This window comes from Mesocricetus auratus, unplaced genomic scaffold, assembly GCF_017639785.1.
Source record: "Mesocricetus auratus isolate SY011 unplaced genomic scaffold, BCM_Maur_2.0 Super-Scaffold_6730, whole genome shotgun sequence".
Taxonomy (NCBI): Eukaryota; Metazoa; Chordata; class Mammalia; order Rodentia; family Cricetidae; genus Mesocricetus; species Mesocricetus auratus.
In genome coordinates, this window is record NW_024429184.1 from 107,879,246 (window position 1) to 107,891,671 (window position 12,426).

The window sequence follows — 12,426 nt, forward strand, 5'->3', positions numbered from 1 at the left end:
ACGGTGGCCTTAAAGGAGTGCTTGGTTGAAGACAATGTTGCTTAAATATCGAGAGAAACACTTGCCCACATAAGAGGAGACACTTGAGAAATGAGGACAGAAGCAAACATATCTCAATATGTTGCACAATAGTAGGCCAGCCACATTCAACCTGGAATTCTAGGCCTATACCAGACTGAGTTCTGAAGGTCTGGAGGATTCCTGGAGAGCTTCTGGTCCTCTATCCATGTGGGAAGGCTGGGGATGCTGGGATCAGTGTTACTGAAGGATGGCAGCAGCAACAACAGCAAACAAATGCACTTACCATCAATAAGCAAAGACAGGCAGGCAAACAACGCTGTTTTCTCCTCAGAGCTGTTCATATATGGGTCAACTGTAGGGAGGCACCCTCACAGACCTGCCTAAAGGCCTGTCTCTTAATTCTAGGTTCCATCCTATTGACAGTCAAGGTTAATCATTATAATTATAAGACAGCTGTCCAGTGCAAGAAGAGAGAAGGCTGATGAGTGTCGAGTAGGTGTTGACTGAGCAGCCAAGGAACTGGAGAGAGGAGGTGAGAGGGAGAGAGGGAGAGAGTGAGAGAGAGAAGGGAGTAGAGAGAGTGTGCTGGAGAAAGCAATGTTTCAGAACATACCCAGGATGCATTGTGACTGTGGTTCTGTGAAGCTGCAATAGAATCACCTGGGAAGGTTCCACAAATACCCATGCCCAGGGCCCATCTTCCACATCAGTTGCATCCTTTAAGATACTCCCTGGCAGTTCTAATAGCAATTGGATTTTGAAACCACTGATTCAAATAGAAAAAGAGTTTGAGTAAGATGCATGAAACACAGACAAGTTTCTGGTTGTCAGTGAGATCCCACTGCAGGCTCTCCAGGGGCCCTCGGGATTTCATATTCACAGGGAACTAATCACAATGCCAGCATACCTTTCCCCAAGGCTATTTATTTATTTGTCCTGGAACTTGCTTTGTAGACTAGACTGGCTTTGAACTCAACAGAGACCCAACCGCCTTTGCCTCCTGAGTGCTGGGACTAAAGGTGTGTGCCATCACCACCCAGTTGGCTTTTTATTTTAAAGCAGAGAGTCTCATCACATGCTGGGTGAGCTTACCCTTTCCGGTCTTATTTTATCTTCCCTCCCCACCTTTTCAGTGATTTGAGGAAAGTGGGTGCTGTCATTTGGTATCTACTGTTGTTGGGAATCATTAAAGGTAACTTCCAGCCCTGACCTAATTCTTGACACAAGGGAAGCTATCCTCTGGGCCTCCATGTGACCCCTGTAAAATGTGACCTTAGGACTGATGCAGAGGATGACAGATGCTTGTTAATGCTTACCAGGAAGTGAGTGTCCTAGATTCTCCATCCATTCACACTGGTCAATCCCCAACATCCCCGGGAAGTGAGTAAGTTATGAAGCTCAGGGACAGGTAGGTCACCTGCAGCTCCAGAAAGATAAGGGATTCATCAAGTTGACCAGCTAATGTGTTGCCTAACCCCAGGTGGCTTCCTGAAACACTCTGCAACCATGCCACTAAACTACAAAGCCAGCTAAGTTTTCAAGTTCTAACCTTCTGTGATTCTTCACTCTCACTGACTAGCAGGGTAAATTGCAGACTGTAAGAGCTTTGGAGGGGCAGCGATTTTGCTGAAAAGTTAAATCAGGCGTTTGGGAGAGCCTGAGGCTGCGAGGAGGGTAATGGCATTATGAGGTATCTAGTGGTTGACTTTTCTTCCTGGTTCCTGGAGCAGCTTTTCTCTGGCAGGTATAAAAGTAGTAGCATGTGTTCAGGACAGCGGGCGCCTAATTGGATACTGAGATTTTAGGGTCTAATAATTGCCAGAAAGATTTCTGGGTGGTATTTCTTTACCGTCAAAAGTAAATTCAAATTCTTTCCCTCTTGTATCCCACACTTTTAAATTAGGTAAATTTAATCTCCCTCTTCGTGGCTCAGTGATACTACAAGTTAAACATGCAAGTATTAATATTGAAAATAATTACCCCTTAAACAATATCTTGAAACGCGATGTGGGGCACTTGCAATATATCCATAAAGCAAACAAGACAGCTTAATTGTTTGTTTCTCCAAGGGAAGGAGCTAAACCGGAATTAATTTGGTGCAGTCTGTGAAACAATTCGTTTGCTCTGCCTAATTCTGCCAATTAAAGAACTTTTCCCAGACATAATTAGCATGTAAATCAGCGGTGGGGAGCGAAGTGGGAGCCTTGGCGACCCGCGCGGTGTGAAGATGCCGGACGACGGACCGACTGCCACTGATTCTGCCCATCGCCCGCCTAAATACGTGTGTTAGAGAAGTCTCCGCCGTGGGAGCCTGTCCCACCAAGCCCCGGGGTGAGGAGGGCGACATTGGGAGGCAGCCCCCACCCAAGCCTTGGGAGCCGGGGCGAGCCGGCCACCACCTCCCGTGCACAATCTTCTTCCAGAGTCGCGCCCAGGGCCGCGGGCGCTGCGCGCGCACCTAGGGCCGCGCCCCCAACCACCCGGGATCTGTATTGACTTTTGCTGGTCTAGGAAGGGTGGGGATAGCGGCCCCTGCTGGTAATTGTGGAGAACAGCAAACCTGATTTTGCCCTTTAATCTTTCTTCCCACCCTTTCCCCAGGTGGTTTTGTTAGTGAAGGGGGAAAAAAAGCCCGAGGGCGGGGGAGATGTGGAGGACACTGTCACGCATTCTTTTTTTTTTTTTCTTTCCAGAGCACCTACAAGCAGACTTTTGCACATGCTGGACAGGGAACGCGGATTTAAGTGGCACTAGCCCCGAATTGGGGAACAGGTACAATTTCTAATCTGAAGCTACTCGGCCAACCTGGGGTCTGAGACTCCGAACCTCCTTCCTACTTGCTTTTCTCTGCTGACCTAACGTGCAGTAGAAATTGCTCCGGGAACTGCCTGACCACCCAGCGTTACTTTCTTTGAAGGCTGCGGCCTCGGTGGGTACCATCTGCGAGACCTACTCTGTGAGCAGCAGCCCAGGCGCGCAGTTGCTTGCGGGGAGCAGCCGGCGCGGCTGCGAGAGCGCCGCGGCTGGGGGAGGGGACCGTGGGGTGGCCCGACCAGTTGGCACAAGCCTGTAAACTGCAAGACTTCTTTGCTATTGTGAGTCCAAGCAGCGGAGAGAGGCCGTGCCTGCCATTCTTCATGCTCTCATAACAATAGAGCCTTGGAAATAGTTGCGATCTCCCTTTTCCAAGAAGCTGCCGGATCCCCTTTGGTCTAATTCAAGTCTTATTTCTAAAGTTTACTCATTTCTAAGAACGATGCTCACCGCGGACTTTGAAACTAAGACGTTTCCAAACCGATCGCGGTCGTTAACCACGTTCTCAGCACCCGTAGTTTATATGTTTATTTAACGTGTGCTGTAAACGAGTGCGTGCGAGAAGCTAATTTTAACCAAACGGTCTTGTATCCAATTCACCTGGGCAGGAAGAGGGTCCATCACTTCCAGAATCTACCTCCTGATACGGTAATCAGAAATAGAAAGGTTCGCCGTCCCTTTAAAACTTTTCCATATAAGAAAATCGATGGACAAACTCTTTCTTGTAACTCCCTCCTCACTGTCTATTTTTATTTATTTTTCTGCTTTGGCAGGACTCAGCAGTGCTGTTTGGGATTTCTTTTTTCTCTCCCCCCTCCCTTTTTTTCCCTTCTCTTCCTAGAGCAGATGTGGGGGTGGGGAGAAGAGGGCTGAGGGCTGGGCTTCTGGAGTCGCCCCCGCCGGGACCTCCCGGGTGCGCGCCCCGGGGCGGGGAATAGAGGTAGTTAGAAGCGGTGCTGGAGACTCAGTCCTAAGACTCTACCTGCAGCCACGCGGCGTCAGGTCTCTCCTTCCTTTGGCTGACTCGCACTGTCTCCATCCCTCTCCCCCTCCCTCGCGCACACACCACAGCTCTCCTTCGGGTCGGAGACGCCAGCCCGGGGAGGAGGGGTTGCTGGAGGAGAGTCCGCTCTGCGTAATCCAGTCCGGGACTTGGCTCCGCCCGGAGCGTCGGCCTCTCCGGTGACACTGGAGTAGTGAGCCGCTCGGGGTGAGGCTGCAGCCAACTCCGCTCCCCACGCACTCGGCTGCCTAGGCGCTCGGGACGCAGCACAGGCGCTTCTCCGCGGTGCCGACTGCCCGAGATGCCCGCCTAGGAGCGTGCGGCCGCGGCCAGCGTCGCCACACCCGGGACACTGAGCTCGGGGTTGCAGAGCCGGCCAGAGCCCTGCGACTCTGCCTGAACCCCCACCCCGCCCCCCGCCCTGAAATGACTAGTTAATGGGCGCTGGCACCATTGAGGGGGCTCAGAAGTGAATCCAAGTGGAATCTGGATTTGGAAAAGAGTTTCTTGAACATTTACCTTGGTTCTCGCTGGTTTTTCCTGTTTTTCCCCCCTTTTTCTTTTCTTTTTCCTTTAAAAAAATTTTTTTGCCTTCCCCTCCCGTCCTCTTCTGTCATTGGAGATGAACACAGCTCGCTTGCATCCCAGAAAGTAATCGCCGTGACTGTTGCCCCCAAAGAGACAAGCACACATGTAGGAATGACAAAGGCTTGCGAAGGAAAGAGCGCAGCTCAAGGCCCAGAGAGATCTTCTCGATAATGGATTACTAAATGGGATACACGCCGTGCCAGTCCGCTCCGAGCCGCGGCCGCCTGCCCGTCGATGCACCGAAAAGGTATGGCCCTAGCGTCCCTGAGCGCCCCACCTCCTGGATCCAGGCTGGGGAGAGGGCCCCGGGGTTACTCCAGGTGCGTGTTATGGGCTTTGTAGAGCCTGTGTTGTATTTGGTCTTATGTCTCTGTCTCCCGAGCGTTGTTCCTTCCTGGGGGAGTAGCCCCGAGCCCTGCCTGCAGCTCTTTTCAGTCCCGAGCCCCAGAGACTCCGGGCTCCATGTCAGGAGCTTCCCCACCCGATCGCGCACACGACCGGCGCCGCCCCGGACCTAGACCGAGCGGATGGCTGTCCTGTCCAGCGGTGTGTGTGTGTGTGTGTGTGTGTGTGTGTGTGTGTGTGTAAGATCCGAGGCTAAGAGCTCACTCTTGGGCCAGTGGAGGAGAGCGGCCCTGGAGGGTGGGATTTTCAAAAGCGCCGGGTCCTGGTGTCGAATGCTGGGGAAGGGGAAAGGGTTCTGCCCTCGAGGGCCAGAGAGGCTTGGGGACTACAAGGCTGTTTGTTTCCAGCCACAGGTTTAGGCTCTGGTGTGGGAGAAATGGTTGTGCGGGGCCGGTGGAGAAGAGATGAGGATCTTTTGTTATCAGTGCGGGGTCTGGGCTGGGCTCCGCGGAGTGCGTGAAACTTGTAATGGCCCTGAGCATCTGCGCGCCCTCTCTCTTGGTGGGATCCACTCTCCAGTCGCCGCTGGCACCAGAGAGAGGTTCCTGGCTTTGTTAGTTGGAGTAAGTGCCTAGGAGCGGTCCGTGTCTTGGTATGGCGCGGCGCCCCCGCCCTAGGTCCTGTCCCCTGTCTCAGCTCCCACCCGAAAGAACAGGGCACCATTTGTCGTAGCTGCGTCTCTGTCAAGCACTGAGCTCTCCACGCTAGGACTGGCCCCTGCTGCGCCTTCCTCCAAGACCTGTGCTGTCCCTCTCGAGAAAAGATGTACCCCGGGAGAGAGAAGGGTGGGGAGACCTGGCAAGAAATAGCTCTGGGCTTGCCACTCTGATGAAAGCTCTGCCTGGCTGCAGATGGTTGGGTGTCCTGTCTGCTCGTTGTGTCCTGGAGCTGTCTCTGGAGCTGTGGGGTGCCCGAAGCAAGCACCCCTGCTAGTGACCCTACTGGGTGGGCACGTCACTTTCCCCCATCGCCTCGTTTTTCTCAGCTCCCCACGGAGGGAGACGGTATAGAGCAGGATCCTGAGCAGTCAGGCTGCTCTCCCGATCCTGCGTGTGTCAGGGATGGAAACCGGACCCCGACATTTTTCCCGCTCGCTCGCCGCCCCTTTCCCAGCTCCTCCTCCCCTTTACAGTGCAGGGCCCCCGTGCCCGGCGCTTCTGGAAAGTTTCTGTGATAGCTAAAGACTGCTGGAACCACCAGATGAGGACTCAAGAGTGTTCAGTCTGGCCCCGAGCTAATTGAGCGGACAACTGGGATGTGACTAGGAGCTAGATTGCCTGTCCCTTGGAGAGCAGCACCTTCTCTGGCCCGCAGCACTTGCTGTACTAGGGTCTCAAGCAGCTGGAGAAGGCCTGGGGAGCCGGGATTGGGACTGTTGAATTCGGGATGCTAATGTGATCACAAGTGGAGGACAGAAGCTGCTTCTAGGGCACGTGTGGACACTGGCTCTGGCTCGCTGGCTCAGGAGTCTTTAGCTCCAAGCGCAGCATCCCGACCCTCCTGCGCCAGTGGCAAGGCATTGCAGCTCGCACATGCCCAGGGAGGAGAGGAGCAGGGCCAGGTGTCGGTGGAGCGGAGGAGAGAGGAACGATTGGAGGCGCTGTCCTCCTTGCCTGAGCGAGCTTTTCCAGCGGCGGCCTCCAGGCTGTGGGGAAGTAGGCAGTCCTGCCGGCAGTTCCGCCTCAGTCTGTGGCTGCCTTCTCGAGAGTGCGGTGACAAGCACAGCCACAGAGGGATCTCTCCCTATTTACTCTGGATGAAATTCGAGTTACTACTGAATGGGATCCTTGAAAGACTTAAAATGCAGGCGAACGTGGACACACACACACACACACACACACACACACACACACACACACACACACTGTATTCATAACTTTACCATTTAATTCAGCTGTAGTCTTTTATTGTGGGTCTCAGAAAAAGCTGTCGTTTAGTGCCAGTCTGCTCTGGTTTTCATGCTTTTCTCGGGTAGGGAGGTCGAGTATCTTTGCCTTGTTTTTCCTCAATCCTGCTGATTTAGGCTTTCCTTCCCCTGACGGACTTATATTTTGGCGTCAGATCCACCATCTGCTACCGTGATGGCAGGGGGTTAGCGGTTTTGGATACATCAATCCTTTATTTAGCTTACTCCCCCCCAAGGTAAAGTCGCCTGTGCTCAGTTTTTGACTGAAAACGCTACACATTTTTTTCCTCCTTACCCAAACAGCTACCAGAAGTCAAGATAGCAAGCATTTTGTATGGTTTATAAATTCCACATTTAGTCTTCTACAATAAACTTTTATTAAACTACTCCAGGCACCAAAGTTAATTATTAACCTAACCTTAAATACAATGGCAGATCTGTGTCTCCCCCTATTAACCTAAACTGTCTGTTAAAACGTAATTGCACTAGCTGTTTGAGTTTGGTTTGCCCATTTCTGTTTATGTAGTAGCTTCTATTTGAATCTTAGGAAACCTACACTGTCTTGTTTTTATTTTGATTTTATACATTCTTGAATGAAGGGCTTGGCAAGCCAATCTGAGTGGAAAAGAATGAGTAACAGATTTGATAGCTTGATTTTGTTAAGAGTCTTTAAACTCATCTTGACGTAAGGAAATACTGTATTTGTATTTCTTATTTGCTGTGATTGGGAGTGATGGTCTCCCTCATGTGTTATGATTTATAGCTATAACTAGAAATCCCCACATCTCCAAGAATGCATGCAGCCTGCATATATGAATTTTTCCCAGATACCCTAAATCATTACCTTTGGGATCGCCTGAAGCGTATGTATTGGACAAAACAGCTAAATTTAACTAGGGTAAGAATACGCATGACTTTGTGTGGGACACTCAAGTGAATGATGAATGAATACATAGATGAATGAACTGCTCACACATGTTCACTATTTTCTTGTCCAGCAGGCAAGTCTATCTTTCCTGTAGTGCAAACAGCCTATGCTTTCAAGTGAGTGGTTGTGACAAAGTGATAAGGGTTACCCTTTGCACACAAATACACACCCCTCAAGTTCTTTCTACGACTAGTAATGCTTTTGCTAACATTTAAAAGAGGAGAACATTTGCATTTTGAGGAGGCGTGTAACATTGCACCAGTGAAACTGAGTGTGCTAAATGAGGATGGGAAGAGTTATACAGGCTGTTACCACTGAGCAAAAATAAAGCATCCAGGTTTTCAGGACTTGCACTAAATTTGCAGTAAGCACCTATGCTTTGGAAGTGAATGGGTAATTGCACTTTCACATGAAATGGGGGAAAATACTGTTTTGCATGAAGAGGTGTGTGTCTGACGCATATTATAGTTTAGTTCTCTTCGGAGTAGTATAGAGGGGTGTTGATGGGATGGAAGGGCTTTTTAGAACTAGTTTTGCAGAGCTGGTATATTCTCCCATCTAATTTGTTTGCACAAAGGGAATCACAGAACAAGCCAAACTAATTGAAATGCCTTAATTAGGCACCTGCCATTTCCCTCCATGTAAAGTCTATCTCTGCACTGCCCCTCCCTGCCACACCCTCCTGAAGGTTAAGTCAGTTTTTTGTCCTCCTCCCAGAGTTGATGCTTTTTGACATATTTACTTAAGAGCCGTGTGCTATAGAACCTGGGCTTGTGCCAGCTGAAGGTGAAGCATGGAGCACCCTGTTGTGCCTCCCCCCTCCTCTCCCACCCCCACACCCCTCCTCCCCCTTAGGGTATCCTAGAGCCAAATAGCTCTGAGATATTTCTATCTCAGAGTCAAGGCTTTTCTCATTTGCCTTAAAACGTACTGCAACAGCAACTGAGCTATTCTCTCTGGCAACCACATGGCTGCCTCTTGGGGATATGGTAAGGTAGGGAGGGGAGGGAGGCATTTAATCCCTCTGAAATGGGCAAGTAAGATGTCATACCCACAAACCTCAAGGGAGAAGACAGCTCAGGACTACTCAGCATGGGACTATTACGTATATACACGAGGGCATCTTGCTTTGTGAAACAGATGAGCTCTCGCAGACATTTTTATTAGAATGATTGTGATTACACTCTCGCAGAGTCATACTCCACTACCAGTACACTCTGCTCATGTAGCCTCATTACCCAGCATTCTCCAAGATCAGGGTTAGTGAGTAGCCAGGCCACGCTGGGTAGGTAGCTCTTCTCAGACCTAATAGGTATCTCAAATCAAAGATGTTCCAAAGCCGTATTCTGGCTTTTTCTACCCTACATTAGTTTTCTTCATCATCTCCACCATGTTAATTCCATGAATTTCTCAGGCCCCAGATTGTAAACATTATCCTCAACTCCCGCTTCTCATCATGTGCCAGTTACAATGCTGTACTCCACCTTCAGAAGGCACAGACACTCCATCCCGGCCTGCCACCTCCCTGGCCCCGGCATAGTTCTCCTCTGCTGGGTACTGTGCATCTGCTTGTGGCTCCTGTCAACTTTTCTCAACACAGCCAGCTAAAACACAGCAATAATTGAAAGTAAACACATTCCTGTGCTAGCGCTACTAACCCATCTTCTTCTACTAAAAGCTTAAATCCTCCCTCTGGCACAAGATCTATACTCTTGTGGTCTATACCCTCTGCCTGGCTTCCACAGCTCCTTGAGGTTAGTTGCATGTGGAGGCTTGCAGTCTTAGAGGCCCTCCTTGGGGTCTTTTGCCCAGGCTTGGGGGGGGTGGGATTGGGGCAGCTCTTTCCCCAGATATCTGCATGGTTTGCTCCTCACACCCTAACAGACATTTACTCAAATACTACTTTCTCAGCAAAGGTTTTCCATACATCTGATTGACTTGACCACTGGACATGAAGAACTTCTCATGTTCTTGTAGGCCTCACTTTATTCCCTTGTTTATATTCTGTCATTCTCTAGAACATAATACCAAAAAGATGAGTGTCTTTATGTTTTGTTCACTATATTATTTCCACTCCCTCACCCCCCCCCCCCCAAAAAAAAAAACCCTGCCCGGTCCATCACAGGCCTTCTATCTCAAGTGTTTGTTGACTGAATAAAGAGGGCATCTTCTTGTAGGTAAGTAGTCTACATATTATGTCTTTTTTGTTCTGCCTTGCCTTTTCTTCTGTCTCGATTGAGATGCCACCTTCCTTCATGTGTCTGCTGTCTTCCCTGTGTGTAGGCATGATTTCTGAATGCGTGTCTGCTATCATCCACGTGTGATTTTTCATCTACTATTTGTGGGATATTCACAGTGTGTTGTTTTTCTAGTCTTGATAATGGATTGGAGTCTGTTCATTCCCACAGCTCTCACCCAGTCCCCTTCTAGGGCCAAGAGCACACATCTGTGAGACACCTGGTTATAGCTGGAGGGACACTGAACGAGGGAAAATCAGCTTGCCAAGAAATGGAACTCTGAAGTAGCCAGCACTTGTGGGGACTGAGCTTTTGACTCTGGTCTTATTTGCTCTACACTCTAACACAGGATATTGAATAACCCCCCCAATAATTTTCAATTTGTATGTGTGTGTGTGTGTGTTATGCCTGTTAACCTCTGCGCTGTACCAGAAGAACTGATAAAGAGCCTAGACCCAGAAGACCCACGCTCCAGACTCCTACTTTCTCAGTTGAAACACTTTACTTCCCTGAGGCTGCATTATTTTCAATAAGTTCTATGAATTGTAAGCCCACTCTTTCCACCTTGTGGGACCACAGACTGAATAGTATGAAATGTGAATATGTTTCATAAAATAACTACTAGAAACTTGGGAAAGTTTTTTTTGGCAGGATAGGGTTTCTCTGTGTAACAGCCCTAGCTGTCCTGGAACTCACTCTGTAGACCAGGTTGGCCTTGAACTCACAGAAATCCACCTGCCTCTGTCTAACTTGGGAAGTTTAATGTCAATTCTTTTTTCTGTCCTAGAGTGTGTGGCATAATGTAGACCATACATAGTCTTCTATATCATCAAATGAGTATTGTATACTGTTGACCTTGTTTGAGTGTAAACCACATTATGAAGATAAAAAATTTCCTGAAACTCGTCAAAAAACCCATAGTCCATATCTAATACGGATCGAAGCTGTATCAATCAGAATGTCAACTTCATCAAGTAAGGATTGTTTTCAATATGACCATTACAGGGACAAGGTCATGAGAGTGGCACTCTGCCAGACATTATAAAAGAAGGAAAAGGAACAGAATTACTCTGCAATCATATGCATCAGTGTCAGCGTGGCCATTAATGTAGAACAGATATGTCAGGGTGAACTAGAAGTACTGGAGGAAGCGTTCATGTTTGCAGTAACAAGGGCAAATTCATTGTGGTTGGGGAAAGTTTAGGCTGCTGCATGGAATGCAATAAACAGGTGCAGAAGAAGCAGTTCTGAGGTCTGGTTTGGCAACACAGCACACTCGTGTGTGTGTGTGTCTGTGTGTGTGTGTGTGTGTACATACATACATACATATATACATACATAGTATGTATGTTGGTCATTTTACAAATAGAATGGCTTTGTTGCTCTGTCTCAGTTTCCATTTGTAAATTTTGAGAGTGCTGTTAATGTTGTAGATGCTGGAAGGGGTAGCACCTGTGACTATCACAATGCCTGGCACACGAAAGCGCTCATTGAATACAAAAGCTTACTTTTATTTGGGTAACTGCAGTCATGGAAAATGGCCTGGGAATTGACTTCAGAACCGCTGATACTGCTTTGTGGGGGCAGAGTACAAAAGGAAATGGCTGCAGATCTGTAAAACAGAGAGAGGATACAAAGGAAACAACCCTTGGACTCCAAAGGAACAACCACATCACGAGCCAGCCACAGGGTTACAGGGTTGAAGCGTGTGAACCATTTACTCCAGGGGAGGAGCAGCCGCCAATCTCTTCTAACTTAGGAAGTTGAAATATCACACCCAAAGCAGGGAAAAGGGACACAAACAAAACACTATACAACTGTAATGATACCAACAGCTCAGGAATGTATGGAAGATCAGAGACCAAAGGACTGTGGTTGTTGTTGTTTTAAATGGATAACTGCCCTTGCTGACCATATTTAGAATCTGAGGGTCATGTCTTCAGGGGTGAGCCAAATCCCAAAGAGAAAATGTGTAGAAGAAAAGCTCTGCTGCCCAGTGAACTTCTGGAGGCTCCACCTGCAGGGTCTACAAGACTACCTTCAGGGTGGCCATTTGGCCACCAGGTCACTCTTCCCTGACAACACTTGAAATAAGTTTGGAAGAATGAGGTCTCCAAGCAAAAGCAAAGGACTGACTTCTCCATTGCAAGTGGGAAATAGTGGCGCCTGGAGCAGAGCCTGACGCTTCACTGTACTGGCCGAACCCTCTCACCAAATGTCAACTTTGAGTCAAGGGGCAAGACTTATCAGTAAGAAATATATGATTTCTAAAAGGTACGACAGAAGGAGAAATAAATTGATGTTACCACTACAGTTCCCTGAGGATGCTACCTGCCTTGTGTCCTCCAGGACACCCTCCATCCCTGAGAATCAGTTCTTTTCAGACCCAGGGATAAGGAGGCTTCTCAGATTCTGTAAGTGGAGAGATGGTGTGAAGAGTGGGACAAAGTTAGTAATTAACATGCTCCAAAGACTGAAGGGCTGGGTCCTTCCAAGCAGCCCTTGTGACGGCTATTACTTTGAA

The 12,426-nt window shown here is 48.8% G+C and overlaps 1 protein-coding gene across 3 annotated transcripts in view; it reads left to right on the top strand.

Annotated features, from left to right (window-relative positions):
- The first annotated feature begins 3,835 nt into the window (after positions 1-3,835).
- The window catches only part of Sema6a (semaphorin 6A), a 121,341-nt gene continuing 112,750 nt past the window's right edge, over positions 3,836-12,426 (top strand). Inside the window, exon 1 of one of the 3 annotated variants that reach the window (XM_005069131.4) lies at positions 3,836-4,673. The gene's annotated coding sequence lies outside the window, so the exon portion shown is untranslated. The remainder of the gene's footprint in view (positions 4,674-12,426) is intronic. The other 2 variants (XM_005069132.4, XM_013112737.3) reach the window with 2 other exon arrangements.